Raw genomic sequence first — 22,025 nt, forward strand, 5'->3', positions numbered from 1 at the left:
ACCCACTAAACCAACCTTAGCCACTGGGGACAGACACCAAAAACAACGGGAACTACGAACCTGCAGCCTGCAAAAAGGAGACCCCCAAACACAGTAACATAAGCAAAATGAGAAGACAGAAAAACACACAGCAGGAGAAGGAGCAAGATAAAAACCCACCAGATCTAACAAATGAAGAGGTAATAGGCAGTCTACCTGAAAAAGAATTCAGAATAATGATGGTAAAGATGATCCAAGATTCTATTTCCAAGATCCAAAATCTTGGAAATAGAATAGACAAAATGCAAGAAACAGTGAACAAGGACCTAGAAGAACTAAAGATGAATCAAGCATCGATTAAAAACACAATACATGAAATAAAAAATACTCTAGATGGGATCAATAGCAGAATAACTGAGGCAGAAGAACGGATAAGTGAGGTGGAAGATAAAATAGTGGAAATAACTGCTGCAGAGCAAAATAAAGAAAAAAGAATGAAAAGAACAGAGGACAGTCTCAGAGACCTCTGGGACAACATTAAATGCACCAACATTCGAATTATAGGGGTTCCAGAAGAAGAAGAGAAAAAGAAAGGGACTGAGAAAATATTTGAAGAGATTATAGTTGAAAACTTCCCTAATATGGGAAAGGAAATAGTTAATCAAGTCCAGGAGGCACAGAGAGTCCCATACAGAATAAATCCAAGGAGAAATACGCCAAGACATATTAATCAAACTGTCAAAAATTAAACACAAAGAAATCATATTAAAAGCAGCAAGGCAAAAACAACAAATAACACACAAGGGAATCCCCATCAGGATAACAGCTGATCTCTCAGCAGAAACTCTACAAGCCAGAAGGGAGTGGCAGGACATAATTAAAGTGATGAAGGAGAAAAACCTGCAACCAAGATTACTCTACCCAGCAAGGATCTCATTCAGATTTGATGGAGAAATTAAAACGTTTACAGACAAGCAAAAGCTGAGAGAGTTCAGCACCACCAAACCAGCTTTACAACAAATGCTAAAGGAACTTCTCTAGGCAAGAAACACAACGAAGGAAAAGACCTACAATAATGAACCCAAAACAATTAAGGAAATGGGAATAGGAACATACATATCGATAATTACCTTAAATGTATATGGACTAAATGCTCCCACCAAAAGACACAGATTGGCTGAATGGATACAAAAACAAGACCCATATATATGCTGTCTACAAGAGACCCAGTTCAGACCTAGAGACACATACAGATTGAAAGTAAGGGGATGGAAAAAGATATTCCATGCAAATGGAAACCAAAAGAAAGCTGGAGTAGCAATTCTCATATCAGACAAAATAGACTTTAAAATAAAGACTACTAGAAGAGACAAAGAAGGACACTACATAATGATCAAGGGATCGATCCAAGAAGAAGATATAACAATTGTAAATATTTATGCACCAAACATAGGAGCACCTCAATACATAAGGCAAATACTAACAGCCATAAAAGGGGAAATCGACAGTAACACACTCATAGTAGGGGACTTTAACACCCCACTTTCACCAATGGACAGATCATCCAAAATGAAAATAAATAAGGAAACACAAGCTTTAAATGATACATTAAACAAGATGGACTTAATTGATATTTATAGGACATTCCATCCAAAAACAACAGAATACACATTTTTCTCAAGTGCTCATGGAACATTCTCCAGGATAGATCATATCTTGGGTCACAAATCAAGCCTTGGTAAATTTAAGAAAATTGAAATTGTATCAAGTATCTTTTCCGACCACAATGCTATGAGACTAGATATCAATTACAGGAAAAGAGCTGTAAAAAATACAAACACATGGAGGCTAAACAATACACTACTTAATAACGAAGTGATCACTGAAGAAATCAAAGAGGAAATTTAAAAATACCTAGAAACAAATGACAATGGAGACACGACGACCCAAAACCTATGGGATGCAGCAAAAGCAGTTCTAAGAGGGAAGTTTATAGCAATACAATCCCACCTTAAGAAACAGGAAACATCTCGAATAAACAACCTAACCTTGCACCTAAAGCAATTAGAGAAAGAAGAACAAAAACATCCCAAAGTTAGCAGAAGGAAAGAAATCATAAAAATCAGATCAGAAATAAATGAAAAAGAAATGAAGGGAACGATAGCAAAGATCAATAAAACTAAAAGCTGGTTCTTTGAGAAGATAAACAAAATTGATAAACCATTAGCCAGACTCATCAAGAAAAAAAGGGAGAAGACTCAAATCAATAGAATTAGAAATGAAAAAGGAGAAGTAACAACTGACACTGCGGAAATACAAAAGATCATGAGAGATTACTACAAGCAACTCTATGCCAATAAAATGGACAACCTGGAAGAAATGGACAAATTCTTAGAAATGCACAACCTGCCAAGACTGAATCAGGAAGAAATAGAAAATATGAACAGACCAATCACAAGTACTGAAATTAAAACTGTGATAAAAAATCTTCCAACAAACAAAAGCCCAGGACCAGATGGCTTCACAGGCGAATTCTATCAAGCATTTAGAAAAGAGCTAACACCTATCCTTCTCAAACTCTTCCAAAATATAGCAGAGGGAGGAACACTCCCAAACTCATTCTATGAGGCCACCATCACCTTGATACCAAAACCAGACAAGGATGTCACAAAGAAAGAAAACTACAGGCCAATATCACTGATGAACATAGATGCAAAAATCCTCAACAAAATACTAGCAAATAGAATCCAACGGCACATTAAAAGGATCATACACCATGATCAAGTGGGGTTTATTCCAGGAATGCAAGGATTCTTCAATATACGCAAATCAATCAACGTGATACACCATATTAACAAATTGAAGGAGAAAAACCATATGATCATCTCAATAGATGCAGAGAAAGCTTTCGACAAAATTCAACACCCATTTATGATAAAAACCCTGCAGAAAGTAGGCATAGAGGGAACTTTCCTCAACATAATAAAGGCCATATATGACAATCCCACAACCAGCATCGTCCTCAATGGTGAAAAACTGAAACCATTTCCACTAAGATCAGGAACAAGACAAGGTTGCCCACTCTCACCACTCTTATTCAACCTAGTTTTGGAAGTTTTAGCCACAGCAATCAGAGAAGAAAAGGAAATAAAAGGAATCCAAATTGGAAAAGAAGAAGTAAAGCTGTCACTGTTTGCAGATGACATGATACTATACATAGAGAATCCTAAAGATGCTACCAGAAAACTACTAGAGTTAATCAATGAATTTGGTAAAGTTGCAGGATACAAAATCAATGCACAGAAATCTCTGGCATTCCTATATACTAATGATGAAAAATCTGAAAGTGAAATCAAGGAAACACTCCCATTTACCATTGCAACAAAAAGAATAAAATATCTAGGAATAAACCTACCTAAGGAGACAAAAGACCTGTATGCAGAAAATTATAAGACCCTGATGAAAGAAATTAAAGATGATACAAATAGATGGAGAGATGTACCATGTTCTTGGATTGGAAGAATCAACATTGTGAAAATGACTCTACTACCCAAAGCAATCTACAGATTCAATGCAATCCCTATCAAACTACCACTGGCATTTTTCACAGAACTAGAGCAAAAAATTTCACAATTTGTATGGAAACACAAAAGACCCCGAATAGCCAAAGCAATCTTGAGAACGAAAAATGGAGCTGGAGGAATCAGGCTCCCTGACTTCACACTATACTACAAAGCTACAGTAATCAAGACAGTATGGTACTGGCACAAAAAGAGAAAGATAGATCAATGGAACAGGATAGAAAGCCCAGAGTTAAACCCACGGACATATGGTCACCTTACCTTTGATAAATGAGGCAGGAATGTACAGTGAAGAAAGGACAGTCTCTTCAATAAGTGGTGCTGGGAAAACTGGATAGGGACATGTAAAAGTATGAGATTAGATCACTCCCTAACACCATACACAAAAATAAGCTCAAAATGGATTAAAGACCTAAATGTAAGGCCAGACACTATAAAACTCTTAGAGGAAAACATAGGCAGAACACTCTATGACATAAATCACAGCAAGGTCCTTTTTGACCCACCTTCTAGAGAAATGGAAATAAAGACAAAAATAAACACATGGGACCTAATGAAACTTCAAAGCTTTTGCACAGCAAAGGAAACCATAAACAAGACCAAAAGACAACCCTCAGAATGGGAGAAAATATTTGCAAATGAAGCAACTGACAAAGGATTAATCTCCAAAATTTATAAGCAGCTCATGCAGCTCAATATCAAAAAAACAAACAACCCAATCCAAAAATGGGCAGAAGACCTAAATAGACATTTCTCCACAGAAGATATACAGACTGCCAACAAACACATGAAAGGATACTCAACATCTTTACTCATTAGAGAAATGCAGATCAAAACTACAATGAGATATCATCTCACACCAGTCAGAATGGCCATCATCAAAAAATCTAGAAACAATAAATGCTGGAGAGGGTGTGGAAAAAAGGGAACACTCTTGCACTGCTGGTGGGAATGTGAATTGGTACAGCCGCTATGGAGAATGGTATGGAGGTTCCTTAAAAAACTACAAATAGAACTACCATATGACTCAGCAATCCCACTACTGGGCATATACCCTGAGAAAACCATAATTCAAAAAGAGACATGTACCAAAATGTTCATAGCAGCCCTATTTACAATAGCCCGGAGATGGAAACAACCTAAGTGTCCATCATCGGATGAATGGATAAAGAAGATGTGGCACATATATACAATGGAATATTACTCAGCCATAAAAAGAAATGAAATTGAGCTATTTGTAATGAGGTGGATAGACCTAGAGTCTGTCATACAGAGTGAAGCAAGTCAGAAAGAGAAACACAAATACTGTATGCTAACACATATATATGGAATTTAAAAAAAAAATGTCATGAAGAACATAGGGGTAAGACAGGAATAAAGACACAGACCTACTTGAGAATGGACTTGAGGATATGGGGAGGGGGAAGGGTAAGCTGTGACAAAGTGAAAGAGCGGTATGGACATATATACACTACCAAACGTAAGGTAGATAGCTAGTGGGAAGCAGCCGCATAGCACAGGGAGATCAGCTCGGGGCTTTGTGACCGCCTGGAGGGGTGGGATAGGGAGGGTGGGAGGGAGACGCAAAAGGGAGGGGATATGGAAACATATGTATATGTATAACTGATTAAATTTGTTATAAAGCAAAAAAAAAAAAAAAGGCAAAAACTTGAAACATCTCAAATGCTCATCCACAATAGAACAGGTAAGTAAATTGTGGTATATCCGCGAGCCACAACTACTGAAGCCTGCACACCACAATGAAGAGTAGCTTCTGCTCACTGCAACTAGAGAAAGCCCACACACAGGTACAAAGACCCAACGCAGCCAAAAATAAAATATATAAAATAAAAATTTAAAAATAATCAAGATAATATTTACCAAGAAAATGAATAAATGAAAAAGAACAAACTACTGACACATCTAACATGCAGAGAAATCTCTGAGTGAAAGAAGGACATACTGTATTACGCCATTGATACAAATTTCAAGGACAGGCAACATAAAGACAGAAGTCAGCACAGAGGTTTTGCTCTAGAGAGCAGCAGCCCTGACTGAGTGAGCCATGGACAGCCTCTGGGGCATGGGAAATGCTCTGTCTTGATATGAGTGATGGTAACATGGGTGTACATATAGATCAAAATCCACCAGGCTGTACATATTTATGCCTTTATGTAGTTACCTCAGTTTTGTAAAGTAGGAAAAAAGGCAGAAAAGGCCACTGTGTCAATTAACTCTCTCTATGTAAAAAATTACCACAAACTTAATTGCTCAAAGCCACACACATTTACTGTCTCACAGTTTCTGTGGGCAGGACCCAGGTACAGCTTAGTCCTCTGCTCAGGGTCTCACAAGGCTGCAATCAAGGAGCCAACTGGGCTGCATTCTCATCTGGAGGCTCGACTGGGGAGAAGAATCCACTTTCCAAGCTCATGCAGGTTAATGGTAGAACTCATTTCCTTGCAGCCATGGGACTGAGGGCCCCAGCTTCTTTCTGGCTGTTGGTGATCAGCTTCCCTAAGCCCCCAGAGGCTTCCTCAGCTCCTTGCCACATGGGTCCCAGCCCATGGTCTTTATACAGCCAGGGAGAGTCTGCAGAGCAAGCCTTCCAGCAAGATGCAGTCTCATATAACAATGTGGTGACAGACATGATATCTCATCACCTTTGCAATAGTCTATAGGTTAGAAGCACATCACAGGTCTCACCCACACTGCGGGGTGGGGGGTGGGGATGGTTCTTGGGCTTACGAGAATCTGTCCACCACAGTTATACTTTTGCCCATTAAAATTTTGTGAATGTGAAAAAAAAAAAGAATGAATGAAGACTTTAACTACACAATACCAAAAAACTACTAGACTCTTATAAACTCTTTGGGAGCATGAGAGATGGATACCTTGGACATAGAATAAAGAATTATGATGCTAGAATGTACATGTGCCAAACTGGGGAAAGCCATGATGGTTATGTACAGATTTCTTTAGTCAGACTTGGGGAACATTTATGATTTATAGCATCTTCTTCTCACAGAAATGACAACAATGCGTCAAATTTGATCTCACACCTTCCAAAGCATTGGATACTCACAATTTCAGCCAATGGCAAGATGACCCATGCTGCATTATCTGGCAAACAGATATTTTAAAAGGTACATGGAGAAAAACATAATTTGAAAAGATACACGCACCCCAATGTTCACTGTTCACTTGACTATTTACAATAGTCAAGACATGGAAGCAACCTAAGTGTCAACTGACAGAGGAATGGCTGAAGAAGACATGGTACATATGTACAATGTAATATTACTCAGCCATAAAAAAGAACAAAATAATGCCATTTGCGGCAACATGGATGGACCTAGAGATTGTCATACTGAGTGAAGTAAGTCAGACAGAGAAAGACAAATATATGTTATCACTTATATGTGGAATCTAAAAAAAGCATATAAATGAACTTATTTACAAAAACAGAAATAGAGTCACAGAGGTAGAACACAAACTTATGGTTACCCGGAGATGGGGGGAGGGATAAACTGGGAGAGTGGGATTGACATATACACACTACTATATATAAAACAGATAACTAATAAGAACCTGCTGTATAGCACAGGGAATTCAACTCATGACTCTGTAATAGCTATAAGGGAAAAGAATTTTTTTTAAAAAAGAGTGGATATATGTATATGTATAACTGATTCACTTTGCTGTACACCTGAAACTAACACAACATTGTAAATCAATTATACTTCAATAAAAATTTTAAAAAATAAATGGTACCATGAACTGAGCACTGACAGATTCTCACAAGAGGAACTCAGGCGATTGCTTCTAAGCCAATCCAAGGAACTCATACACTGCTGAATTCACTGTGGTAAAGTGGTCCAGAGGTTCCTTGAAGGAAAGATGCTTGTATACATAAACTCAGATTCATCATCTATAAAATGAAAGAGTTGAATTCCATGATCTGTAAGGTCACTACAGCTTTTTTGCTCCCCTTTCTTTTCTCTCAAAGTTCAAGGGTCAACAAATTGGGTTGATTGAATCTACCTTCCATATGTCTCCATAATCCCTTCTTTTATTTTTCTTCCTATCATTCTGAACACTGAGGTGTCCCTTGAGGTCAGATACTTTATCCTATTAATCTTTGTATCTCGGTGTCTAGAAACAGATTCTGGTACAGAATAGATGCTCAATGACTATTGGCTAAATGAGGGAATAAACTGGGTGACATCTATACAACAAAAAAAAGTGTGTGTTTCTTTGAGTGATTCCAAAGCAATATGAGATACCATCTCCCATCTCCAAGTATCATCTGCTCTATTCGGGAGACAAAGCCTTTTCACACAAAGCAGTAAAGAATATAAACTTGTTCAGTTCACCCTCACAAGAATTATAAGGCCACAAAAACAATAACAATAGCACCTGGCATTTGTTGAAGGCTTATTTTATGTCCAGCATCTTAATTGGATTATTTCATTTAATCCTCACAACAGTTATGGTGTAGAGACTAAAACTATCTCTATTCTGTAAGTGCAGAAACATGGACTTAGAGTAGTTAAGTAACTTGTCTCATAGCTGAGTCAAGATTTGAAAGAGGGTGTTTGATTCTAGAACCATGTTTTTAACCTCTAGAAAAGAGGGTCTGTTTTGCTCCAAGTGTTGAACACACACACACACACACACACACACACATTCACACAGAGTCCCTGTTGAGTAAGCTCCCTCAGTGACCGTGTTTTGTAACTTATTGCACTTCCCCATCTGCTAATATTATTGCACCAGCAGTAGATGCCTGATCCAAGAGCAGTCAGTATAGTCTAGCCAACAACTACTGAAGTTGCCTGGTACCAGAACTCTGATCTCTATGGCCAATATTAATTAAATCAATGAAGTTCATTTGGTAATAGTCATATGGGAGACAGAGCTACTGGTAGAAGAAGGCAAAAATTGAAAACACACTGAGGAAAGCAGGCAGCAAAGGCCTGTAGCCAACACAATCAATGAGCAAGTAGAGGAGAGGGTGAGGTAGCTGGTTGGCACTGAGATTAGAATTGGAAAGACATAGACAGAAAAGCAAAAACACAGAAAGGCTGACTCATATTATTGATAAAATATGAGTAAGTATCCACAAAATCCTCCTATAGCAAAGACTATAGATAAACTGAAAACTAGAGCAACTGTGGATCTTAAAGAATCTCTTAGTCACTGAAGAAACTGTTCCACATTCAAGCCCCAGGGAAACTGGTCTTTCTTTGGGGCTGGGCCATAACACTGCCCTTGGGTTTCTATAATGCTTAGATGTATGACTTAGTTGTCTATAGCCTTATTATTACCTGTGTTTATTTCCCATTGCTACTGTAACAAACTACAACTAACTTAATTGTTTAAAACAACACAAATTTATAATCTTACAGTTCTGGAGGTCAGAAGAAAAAAATGGGTCTCAGTGGGTTAAGATCAAGGTGTCAGCAAGGTTGTGTTCCTTCTGCAGGCTCTAGGGAAAATTTTGTTTCCTTGACTTTTCCACCTTCTGGAGGTAGCTCACATTCCTTGGCTCAGGACCTCTTCTTATTTCTTCAAAGCCAGCAGGAAAGCATCTTCAAATCTCTCTGACTGACACTGACTCTTCTGCTTCTCTCTTTCACTTATAAGAACCCTTGTGACTACTGTACATTTGAGCCCAGGAAGAAAGTCGTAAACGATCTCCCCATCTCAAGGTCAACTGATTAGCAGTTTTATTCTATTTAAATCCCCTTTAATTCCTCTTTATTAAGAAGGCATCCTTAAATCTCCAGTGTCATGCAATACCACATCTTCACAGTTTCTGCTGTTGGGTATGTAGACATCCATAAAGGAAGGGAAATTATTATGCCTACCACACAACCTATCTGCCTAGAATAAACTTGATATTACTTGAGAAAACTTGAGTGGGTCTCTGCTTTTTGTAACCACTAGATAATATTTTGCCAGTTTGAGTAGGGCTTCTGTTGCAGCTAAAAAATGTCTTGCTTATAGGATTTCAATTCCACATAATTAATACTCATATTATTCTCCTGCTTGGTTTGCCTTTTTTTCCTCTTGCCTATTTATTTCCCTCTCACTCTCCTAATCCTCTACTGTGAAAATCTAACTCACTTACAACAAATACTACATTATGCAAGGCAGCATTAAATGGGTGATAATGAGATAGGAGATAGAAATAATGTGCCATGGGAGCACAGAAGAACTGTGTATATGGGATGATCTTAAAAGGTTTCACAAAAGAGGAGATGGCATTTAAGCTAGAAGATGCTGGTGGGCCATCTACATGGAGAAGACCCATATCAGTCAGAAGGTTAATGGTAGACAGGAATGATACCCAGGTCTTCTGATTTCAATTCCATCATTCTTGATAAGTGTTTCCTTACCTATTACGATCTGGGTATACCAAGTGTTGTCTGCGCTTGTTTGTTGAATGAACAAAGTGAATAAAAGAATAGAAGAATTAAATAAATGAATGAGTGAATGAAGAGAATATGATGGAAGGCTCAAAGCAGTTGTAAAATCGGGATTAAAGCAGGTTTATTCTGATAAAAAGCAAGGGAGAGATCTGGATTTGCAGGTAACATTCTGCCATGAAATAAGCTTTGTAAATGTGGGTATTTTAATTAATCTCTTGTGCTTCATCTTTTATCTATAAAAAAGAGTTAATAATTATTAACTACTTATGTTATAGCATTAAGTACAAAATAATATACTACATGAAACTGCTTTTAAAGATGAAAGAGGGCTTCCCTGGTGGCGCAGTGGTTGAGAGTCCGCCTGCCAATGCAGGGGACACGGGTTCGTGCCCCGGTCCGGGAAGACCCCGCATGCCACGGAGCGGCTGGGCCCGTGAGCCATGGCCGCTGGGCCTGCGCATCCGGAGCCTGTGCTCTGCAACGAGAGAGGCTACAGTAGTGAGAGGCCCGCGTACCGCAAAAAAAAAAAAAAAAAAAAAAAAATCAGAATTTAAAGATGAAAGAAAAAAACATGATGGATAAGATAGGTGAGTAGGTAAATAGACCGGTGATAGATGATAGATGATTAATTTGTCTTTGATGGCACTAAAACCATTTTCACATGTATTTCTTAACATAAATTCATTAAAGATAAATAAAGTAAATGTGGAAACTAAGAAACATGAAAATAAAGTTAGTTACTCTCATGGAAATTGAGGCAGATTCACCAAGGCTTGTGAAGTATGTTTAAGAGGTAATTCTAAGATCTTTCTTTAAAAAATTTACTACTTATCATTAACAGAGCTCTTTATACAGTACTCACTATTTTCTATTGAGATGTATTATTGTTAACATTATTACACTGACTCTAATATGACAATAAATACCAATAGCAACATTTATTAAGCACTTTTTCAACACCAGGCACAAAGTTAATCACTGTGCATTAATTAATTCACATAATCTTTATGAAAATGCTGTGAAAGGTTATTATTACCATTTTATAGATGATCTAGTAAGTGACCAAAATGAGTTGTGAATGAAAGACTCCATGTTCCTAACCACATTTCTTCTAAGATATAATAATAATTATCATTGCCATTATTATCATAATTGTCATAAAAATGAGTTAATTAAAATTATATCGCCGGCCACTGTATACATGCTCTCTCTAATGCTCAGGGGTACCTATAAGAGTTATCATACTATTTCACAAACAGCTTAGTAGGTGTTCAAAGAAGTAAAGTTAGTTGCTCAAAGTCTCACAGCCAACAATTAATAAATTCAGGGGCAAACTCAGGTCTATCATTTTACCAGGCCAAGATGATTTTCAATGTTCCATGTTGCTTTATTAGTTTCAGCAAATTTGTTTATTAGTTTCACAAAGAGCTGAATGTCAGATCTGTTGGCCAGAGCTTTGTCAATCTGGCTTTATGACTCTATTCCAGTGAATTCTGAAATGATTATTTTCTGAATATTTCTGAATTTTACTCAAAATACTTAGAGCTTTATTAATTGATACATTCAAATTAATTTCTGGTGAATAATTTTAAAAAATCACTGTGAGGGTTGATCTAATCAAGGATAGCCAAGCTAATCCTCTGACTTTATGTTTTATTTTTTTCACTAGTTGTAACACAGGATCTGCAACTGGCATCAATCAAATTTTCTTTATGTATTGAAATAATAATGGGTGGTATCTTGCTGCTCAGAATTACCATGAAAATTCTTGTTTGTTATGAAATAAATTTCTTTCCTTTCCATAAATTAGTTACTATATTTATCTTCATAATCTCTAAACTAAAATAATATAGACGAGTAACACATTACCTTTTTTGTCGTGTGATATTTGTGATAGATTTATCATGAAGAAGCTGGCTTTTGGTTTCAACCAAATTTAAATGTTAAGGGCTTCCCTGATGGGGCAGTGGTTGAGAGTCCACCTGCAGATGCAGGGGACACGGGTTCATGCTCTGGTCCGGGAAGATCCCACATGCTGCGGAGCCTGCACGTCTGGAGCCTGTGCTCCGCAACGGGATAGGCCACAGCAGTGAGAGGCCCGTGTAACGCAAAAAAAAAATAAATAAATAAAAAAATTTGAATGTGAATCCTGCTCCACCATTTACTAGTCTCAGGCAAGTTATTTTACCTGAATCCTGATGTCCTCTTTTATAAAATCAGCATCATCATGCTCATAGGATTATTGATGTCACTGAAAAAGATGATGGACATAAAAATGCTCGGTACTGTACATGACAAATGGTAGATAGCCTGATCACTAAAATCATTATATGTAAATTCATTTTTGATCTCTTTTTAGTTTCATTAAGTTATTCTCCATTTTCCTTAGTATTAACCTATTCTTCCTTGGTTCTTCCCATCTAATTAAATGATATCACCATCCACTAGAATGTTCAAGCCAGAACTTAGCCATTCTTTATAAACACTCTCTATCACCACCTTCTAGATAAAATCCATCATGAATCTTGTAATTCTGTCTCCAAAATGTAACTGATTCCATTTACATGTATCCATCTCCATTGCCATCACCAAACGAAATAGCAATATTTCAAAAAAGGTTTTTTATAAAACATTAAAAGTTAATAATATCAAAATTACACCTAACAGTGTGCCTAATATATGTTATTTTTCTAAATATTCAGAGATCTGCATAGTCATCTCTTATAATTTCAAGGTAAATGTTTCAAAATTCAAATTTATATATACACACACACACACACACACACGCACACATATATATATAAAGTTAAATCCCTTTTAAATATATTAGGCATCACACAGACATATAGAATCTTGATTATAATTTGCCCTGTATTTTAGCCTACTTAAATGAAACTTTATAGTGCTTAATTTTTTAAGCACTTAACCTTAAATAAAACAAAAATCTTAGAATGAATTGTTTTCAGTAGCCATGCTTTTGGTCCTTAAGCATCTATCAAAAGTGCATTTAATTACTATAATATGCACTGTATTTATATAAGGGTTCTAAATGATCTGCAGATTTTAGAATGGAGGAATCCACAATTCTACAGTCAAAAGTAACCAACCCAAATGATGGTTCATCTTTGATCTTAATCCCCAATTCTACACTCTGTTTTTAGAAATGGAAGGATCAGTTAAGGTAGCCATAGGATTTTTACTGCTTTTCCTTGTTCCTGAATTCTCATAGATTCTTACTAACTACAGCTTATTTACACATATGAAAACCAAATTTGAAATACATTTAAACAACTAAAAGGAGCTCTTGTGAATACAGATCTTATAAACACAGTACTTTGGAACATCTGATGTTGGTCTTTCTGGAAGTTATAAGCCTAGAATAGCTAAGTGGTAAAGAAATGAGAAATGTTTGTAACTAGAACAAAGTGATAATATAATAGATTTTAAAAGAAGCTTTATTATATAGAACTCTTCCTAGGAATGGAAGAGTTATGGTTTCCCATCAAATTCCCCCACAAACTTCAAAGAAGTCTTTGTTGATTTAGTTATAGTACACTCTTTATGTGGGATAATCTAGTACAACAAAAGCCTTAAACTAACCGAGTCACTGGAGTGGTTAAGCTTCTAGAGGAGACAAAATTATACTTAATTTGGATCCTAAAAGTTGCTGGCTGAAACGTGAATAGGCAGTCTAAAGGTCTGGACTGAGTTTGTTTTGATAGAATAAGTTAGTTTAGAGAATTGGTGGGAAATGATAGCAGGACGAAGAGTAGGAGGAGGAATTGGAGAAAAAGAGTTCTTCCAGAGGAGGTTTAGTGAGAGTTGGAAGAAGAACTGTCTAGAAATGGCATGTCTCTTGTTCCTTCTTTCTTTGCCATCAACCTCTCCCCATCTCTTGCTTTGTCCATGCTATTCCCTCTTGACACTGATGCCGCTTTCTTTTAATCTTTAGGATTTTTTTTCTCTGATCTTATCAGTTTCTGATATTCTTAATTTGGCTTTTCTTTATTCCCTTTGTCACTTCATTTTTTTCTCTCGTTGAAATGCACACATTTTATATTTGTTGAAAAGAAAGTTTTATAATCCAAGCTTTAGGGTTAGAAAATTAGATTAGCTTTTTCATTTTTTTTCTCTTGTCCTTCATAATTAAAATCAAATGATGCTTCTTACATACATTCTTTCCCAGTTTTTGTGTGCATTAATGTTCCTCCGTAGAAAATATATTACATGATCTTGTGCTGAATCTCTGGTTTGCACATAGGTTATTTTTCACTTTAAGAAGACGACCCTACTTCATACCCCTCCTCCAAAAATAAATTTTTAAAAGGTCAGCTGATTTACTTAAAATTTTTGAAGCAGTGACTTCATGTAATAGAAATATACCCTTAGGAAAAACTGTAACTGGAGGTGGGAGTAAATAATTAGCTTTTATCTTTATTTTTGATTATTATGATCTTTATTTTAGACCTTTTAAAAGGAACTGCTCAGTAATATATTTCCAAATGATCGAATAAATATATAAATATATGTATAAATGAAGGCAAAAGATTCTAGTACAAACGTGATCAACTTAAATCCCTTCACAGAGACCAAGGAATAAAATGGAAAAAGTGAAGCAATATTTTTTCTACAGAAAGAATAAGAAGTATTATTATCAAGTATAATGGATTGTAAAATTTCTCAGTATTTACAGTCTCTCTGCACATGAATAATTTCATAAGTGTTTTTTTCTTATGGATTCCATGGTTTAATGTTAAAAAAGATAATTTTATAATGTGTGTATAGCTTTGTGTATCTTTTGGTATACATATATGCATACTTTAACTGCATATATACAGATATCTATCTATCTATTTATCTATCTATCTACCTATCTAAAGTTTTAACAAGGGCCATTAAAGAAACAGCATTGTCACCAGTGGTACTTAATGTGGTTGGGGTGAGGGAAGAAGGGTTTTGCAGTTATAAAAAACTATTTAGGGAAGTTTTCCAAACTTTCCTCTCTCTCAGAGATTAGGAGATACCCTCTAGGGAACATGTCAGAATGCTGGTAAGAGTGGAGAGGGAGAGAGTAGGAAAGGGGCATGTGTAAGTTCAGAAAATTCCTCGAGTGATTCTTATAACTTCTAATTGATATTACTGGTAGATAGTCTTATGAAGAGTCACTAATAAATCCACTAGTCAATCAAATAGTTCAAGGCCTCTGAAACACCATACAAAGTTGAAGAAGATTTGATAATGAGACTCTGATTATATGATCTTAAACATTTAAGGATAGCACACACTCCCAGTTTATGGGTGTGTGACCCAATTCTAAGTAAAGCAAATACAATGAATGATTTATATGAATACAACCTTACTAAGCAATTTTTAAATTCAGGAGTATCACTTAGGCTGAGCCCTAGGAGAGAGTCCCACCCACTTTAGTAAGATTTGTGGATTTTAGCTTCCTGATTTATAATTACAGATCCAATTAGCTATAAGTGATATTCACCTTTTCCATCATTTACTTGTCAACACTGTAAGGCAAGTCCTGGCAATTAAATATTGTGCAATGTCTTAGGCATCTAGAGCTGGTAGACCATTAATGCAACAAACATTTATAAACAGGAGATTAGTTCAACTACAATGGCGATAATGCAGGTGAGATATGGTAATGGCATGAGCAAGGGTGGTGATGTGAGGAAGGTGACAGAAATACTCAAAAATTTTGAAAATAGAGCAACAGGATTTGCTAATGGTCAGATGTGGCACATTAGAGAAAAGAGTTAAGGATGACTCCAAAGAAATTGAAAGGATGAAGGAGCAGGTTTTAGGAATTTAGATGGATCAGGGGCTCAGTCTTATTTTTACTTATTTTTAAAATGCTTATTAGACATTAAAGTTAGAGATGGAAGGCAGATAGTTGGACACAAATATCTGGAGGGAAAGGGAGAGGTCTGAATTGGATATATTCATTTGGAAGTCATCAGATACAGGATGGCATCTAAGGCCATAAAACTGGATAATGGGGGTCTGATTCTGCTACGGCAGGATAAATCTACTACAATTCAACCTTTCTTCTGATAACAACTAAAAACTCTTTTAAAAAGTGCTACAGACAAACACCTGAGAACAAAGAAAAGTACACAAAAGCAGGCAAGAATATGCAAAGGCCTCAAAAGTTGGAGAAACAAATATATGGAAATGAACAAAAATAAACAAGAGCCTAAGGGATCTGTGTGACAATATTTATCAATCGAAGATGTGTGATAAAATGCCATGGAGAAAGGAGAAAGAGATGAAGGAAGGAAAATTATTTGAAGAAATAATGGTAGAAAACTCCCCAAGTTTAGTAAAACACATAAATTTACAGATTTAAAAAGTTCAGCAAATCTCAAACAGTATAAACTCAAAGAAAACTATGCTGGGATACATCATAATCAAACTGTTAAAAATCAAAGGCTAAGAAATAAATAAACTAGGAATACCAGGGAACACTTTCAAACTAGTTAAGGGGAAGCTAGAAAAAATTTACAGCTAATGTCATAGCTAATGGTAAAGAATTGAATATTTTCCTCCTTAATATCAAGAACAAAGAATGGATGCTCACTTTAACACTTCTATTCAACACTGTACTGGCAGTCCTAGCCAACGAAAGACAATAAGAAAAGAAAATGTAAATCATAAAGATCAGTAAGATGTAAAATTTTATCTGCAGATGATCTAATTTTTTAAATAGAAAATCCTAAGGAATCTTCAAAACAAAAACTAGACTAGTAAGTAAAAATAGAAAATTCACAAGACACAAGGTTATATACAAAAATAAATTATATTTTTACATATTAGCAATGAACAATTGGGAAATATAATTATAAAAATAATACAATTTACAGTTATGCCAAAAAAATACCCTTTTGCTATATACTTAGGAATAAGTCTAATAAAAGACCTCTATGTTCTCTACTTTGAAAAAACAATGCTGGAAAAATTAAAATTAATGATGGCTTAAATAAGTGGAAATATATACCATGTTCACAAAGTGGAAGATTCAAAATTGTTAAGATGGCAATTCCCTTGAAATTTGTATGTGGAGTCAAGATAATACCAGTCAGAACCACAGCATGCCTTTTTTTTTTAATAAAAAATGACAAAATATTTTAAAATATATATGAAAACCCAAAGCCTTCTGAGAAAGTAAGTTTAGGAAAAAAGGACCCTACTTGATTTCAAGGATTATTATGAAGCTATTATGACAGTTTCGTAATGGCCAAGAGATAGACATAAGTATCAATGGAATGGAATAAAATCCAGAAAAACAGTTACACTTATATCTATTGAGTTTTGTTAGAGTTGCTAAGTCAATTCAATTGGGGGAAGAAAAAGACTTTTCCACAAATCTTGCTGGATCAACTGGCTATCCATATGGGAAACAGATGAACATTGACCCTTATCTCACATCATACGCAAAAATTTACTCCAAATGGACATTAGGCCTAAAGTAAAGCCTAAACAGATAAAACAAATAAAAGAAAACATAGGATAAAATCTTTGTAACCTTAGCATAGTAAGAGATTTTTTTAGATAGAAATAAAAATCATTAATCATAAAGAAGAAAACTGATAAATTGGACTTCCTTAATATTAAAAGCTTTATCATATGAAAAAATGTCATGAAGAAAATTAAAATACCAGCCACCAAATGGGGAAAAATATTCATATCACTTATATCAGACAAAAGATTTGTTTCATGAGTACACAAGAGACTCATACTTCAATAAGAAGTAAACCAAACAAAACAAAGCAACAAACAAAAAAATGCAAATTGAAAGAAGATTTAAACAGAGATTCACATAAGTGAATGGCAAATAGGCACATGAAAAGATGTTAAATCTCATTAGTCATCAGGGAAATGCAAGTTAAAACCACAATTAGAAATCACTATAACCTATTAGAATAGTTAAATTAGAAAAAAAAAAATGACTGTATAAAGCAGGGGTCGGTAAACATTTTTGTTTTTTTTTTCTTTTTTTTTTCTTTTTGCATGAAGATTCCAGATATTTTAGTCTTCACTGGCCGTATGGCCTCTGTCAAAACTGTTCAACACTGCAGTCATAGCATGAAAGCAACCATAGATGATAAGAAAATGAATGGGCATAGCTCTACTGTTTACAAACACAAGTGGCAAGCCAGATTGAGATCTCGGAGCACAGTTTGCCTTAATATAAAGTCTCAGCACGGACATAAGCAACTGGAATTCCTAAACACTGCTGATGGGAATATAAGATGGTACTATCATGTTGGAAAATAGTTGGTCAGTTTCTTAAAAAGTTAAGCATATATCTAATATAAAACCCAATCATTCCACTTCTAGGAATTTACCTGAGAGAAATTAAAACATATGTTTACACAAAGACTTGTACACAAATATTTGTAGCAGCTTTACTTGTAATAGCCCTAAACTAGAAACAACCCAAAGGTGCAACAGTTAAGTGGATAAATTATGGCATTATCATGCAATAGTATGGGTATAAATTATTACTCAGTAATAAGTGGCAAAAAACTATTGATCACTACAACAACATGGGTGAGTCTCAAAATTATAATTTTGAGTGGAAGAAGACAGGCCAAAAAAAAAAAAAAGTACTTATTGTATAGTTCCCTTTGCATATAAAACTCTAGAAAATACAAACTAATCTCTAGTAACAGAAATCACACCAACAGTTGCCTGTGAATGGGAGTGGAAGAATGCAAAGATTATAAAGAGAAATAAAAAATTTTTGAGAAGGAATGGAAATGTCCGTAATCTTAGATGTGGTGGCGATCCTTTCATGGGTGCATACATATGTCAAAACTGATCGAATTGTACGGTTTAAATGCCTGCAGTTTATTATATTTTAATTGAACTTCAAAAAAGTTTTTAAAAAATTCGATGTGATCACCAAGGGAATGAGCATAGTAAAAGAGGAGCAAAAGTCCAAGACTGGTTCCAGGCAAACTGCAATATTTAGAGACGGGGAGATGAGGAATGACAACCAAAGGGGACGCAAGAGGAACAGCCAATAAGGTAAGAGGAAATCTGGGAATGGGTGAAGGGTTTGTAACTCAAGGGCAGCAAGTGTATCAAAGCAAAAAGTGTGATCAACTGAAGTAAATACCGATGCTGAGTCGAGTAAGATAAGGACCAAAAATTACCATGGGATTTACCAACATGGAAATTGATGCAGACAATGAAAAAAGTAATTCACGTGGGAGAGTGAAGGAGTTTCGTGGTAAAGGAGAGCAGAGAAATAGGATGATGGCTGAGGGATGTGGATGTCAAGAGAAGTTGAATTCGTTCATTTATTATTCTTCCAAAGAGGAGAAACCATAGCATATTTGTATGTTGATAAGAATGAGGGAGGGTGGATAGATATTGAGGAGATATCCGTGAGCAGATGAGAGGGTATGAATCTTGTGTACACAGGGAAGGGATGACATCAACTATAAGCTCAGAGTTCATCAGAAGAGAATCGATACAGATAGGTAGATAAATATGGTGATGGTGATCTGTAGAACAGTGGTTCTCATCTTTGTACACTGGAAGCACGTGTATAGTATTCTAAAATATTAATGCCTAAATTCCCACTAGAAACACCCTGAGTTTCTTATTTAATTAGTTTGGGTTGAGGTTTTTTTTGTCTTTGTGTTTTTAGTATGCAGGAGATTCTAGGGTGCATTCCAGATTGAGAACCACTGTAACATAGAAATCCTATTATGATTGCTCCAGTGCTTTCCCATGAAGTCGGAAGCAAAGTCTGCAGCTAAGAGGAAGTATTGTGGTTTCAGGTGATATACAAGAGACACAAATCCAATTTCAACCAGGCAACTAAGAGTGACATGAGGTCCCTGATGCAATGAGAGAAAGATTAAGGCAGAATTGCATCAGAACAAGCAATGGGGGGAAGGGAAGAGAAAGGTCAAGGCAGCATCCATAAGAGAAACAGAGTAAGGAGTAGAAACCAAAGGGGATGTGTGACAAAGCTAGGTCTGGAGTTTCTGTAGGGGGCTTGGCAGGAACATGGTATAGTAGGTGAGTCAGAAAAACTGGATTATTATCATGCCTGCACCACTCAGTACTTTTCGCTGGAGTTAAATTTCTTATACGGAGAATAAGAGTTGTAGTTAAACTGCATAATATTTAATAAAACATCTGCCACCAAACACTAGGCTAGAGAGGTCTGAAAGAGTTTTGTGGGAATCACACAATTTTTACATGCCCGTCTGAGACAACTGGCTTTTTATTTTTAGGAAGGGACCCATTGAAAGGATTCGAATAGAAATTTGACATGGTCAAATGATGTTTACAGAGGATTCACCTGGAGGTGGCATGAAGGAAAAGACTGTGGTCAGTAAGGAAACGATTGTTTATCTAGAAGTGAGGCAATGAGTCTGCAGTGAAGTGGTGGCAGTGGGAACGGAAAGGAAATGATGGAGGCAAGATAAGTTTTAGAGTGAAATTCAACTAACTGGATGACTAATTGGATCGAGAGAGCAAGAAGTCAAGAATGACTCAGTTTCATGCTTAGTTGACGGGGCAAATGGTGACAGAATGAATGAGAATCAGGGATCAGGATAGAAGTTGGGAGGAGGAGCTGAATTTAGGCAGAAAGATGATGAATTTGTTTTTTGACACAGCTGTGGTTTTGTTAGCTATGAACGTGCTAATGAAACGCCCGCCAGGCAGACAGATATTTGGAGTTGAGCTCTAAGCTCAGAAGAAGACAGGACCAAAAGATGGAAATTGATGATTAGTCACCAAATATTTGATTGTTATAGAAATGAGATTAAAATCGCCAAAGAGGGCACGCTGAGAAAAGCCAAGAGTTAAGAGGGAACTGCTGTGCCTCGCATGAAGCCTTTTGTTGGTGGAGTGTGAGTTGGAGAGAGGGATCCCAGTGGAGACACTGGTGTGGAAACAGGCTACTCAGGACTCCAGGAGGTGGCTGTTTAGAAACCTGATTGGAAATAGTTTGATATTTTAACAATTTGTTTAGCTATATCTGTCTGTGAAGGCTGAATGTCAATCCCAAGTATAAAACAAGATTGAAAATTAATTTATACCAAGTAAAGGCACATCCGGTCATTCTTTCTGGGATTTCTACAATTAAGGGATTTCTACTGCTGAAAGCAGCAGTTAAGTATTTATCAAGTAGGATCAAGAATCTGCATTTCCAACAAGCATCCCAGATGACGTTGAAGCCTAGCAACATGTTAGCAGCAACTGGGAAACTTACCTGGGTGCTGCTTTTACCTGTGAGAGCAGAGCAGAATAAAGATACACTTTCTGATGCCAATCAAACAACATCTGAATACAGGTCAACCCATAAGGAGTATTTACTTATACACCACAAGCCCCAATAAGGGCTAACTTAATAGGACAATAAAAGGCATCAGTTTCACAATCAAAATATCTGATTGGTGGGACCGGGGGAGCCCATATTTGTGAGATAAACACTGTATTACTGCAAATACAAGCCAGTGAAACAGCAATAGATGAGGCTGCCTTTGTTTCTAGGTTAATCTTTTCCCTAGGAGGATGCATTCAATTTCCCGCAGGCCATTTTTGTGAAGGGAAGGAGACCATTCTGGAGACTGCAGCCGTATTTATACAAGGTCTATAAAACACAAATTAAATACAGGTCCTAGAAAAGATAGGAAAAATACTCTTCATATCAAAAGTGTGCAAATGTTCTGTAGCTTTATGTAGTCTGAGTCAATTTCAGTGGAAATAAAAACAGAGTGTCATAGAAATAACATTCGCTAAGGGAAAGTTGAGGGGGCAGGACTGATCTAATCCTGATAAAAAAAAATATTGGTTTGAATTTACAGACTAAGATGGTTATAAACCACTCTGTGAACTGCCATATTTTGCCTTAGTGGTAGTTTTCTAACTTAGGGAAGACTCAACTTTGTGACTGAATAAATAGTCTGAATCACTTAGCAAAGCTAAGATGTTGCCAAAGCACATCTGCAGTGGAATACATGGGCTGTCTCTGCCTTGCGTATTC

This window comes from Mesoplodon bidens, assembly GCF_964165515.1.
Source record: "Mesoplodon bidens genome assembly, chromosome: 16".
Lineage (NCBI taxonomy): Eukaryota > Metazoa > Chordata > Mammalia > Artiodactyla > Ziphiidae > Mesoplodon > Mesoplodon bidens.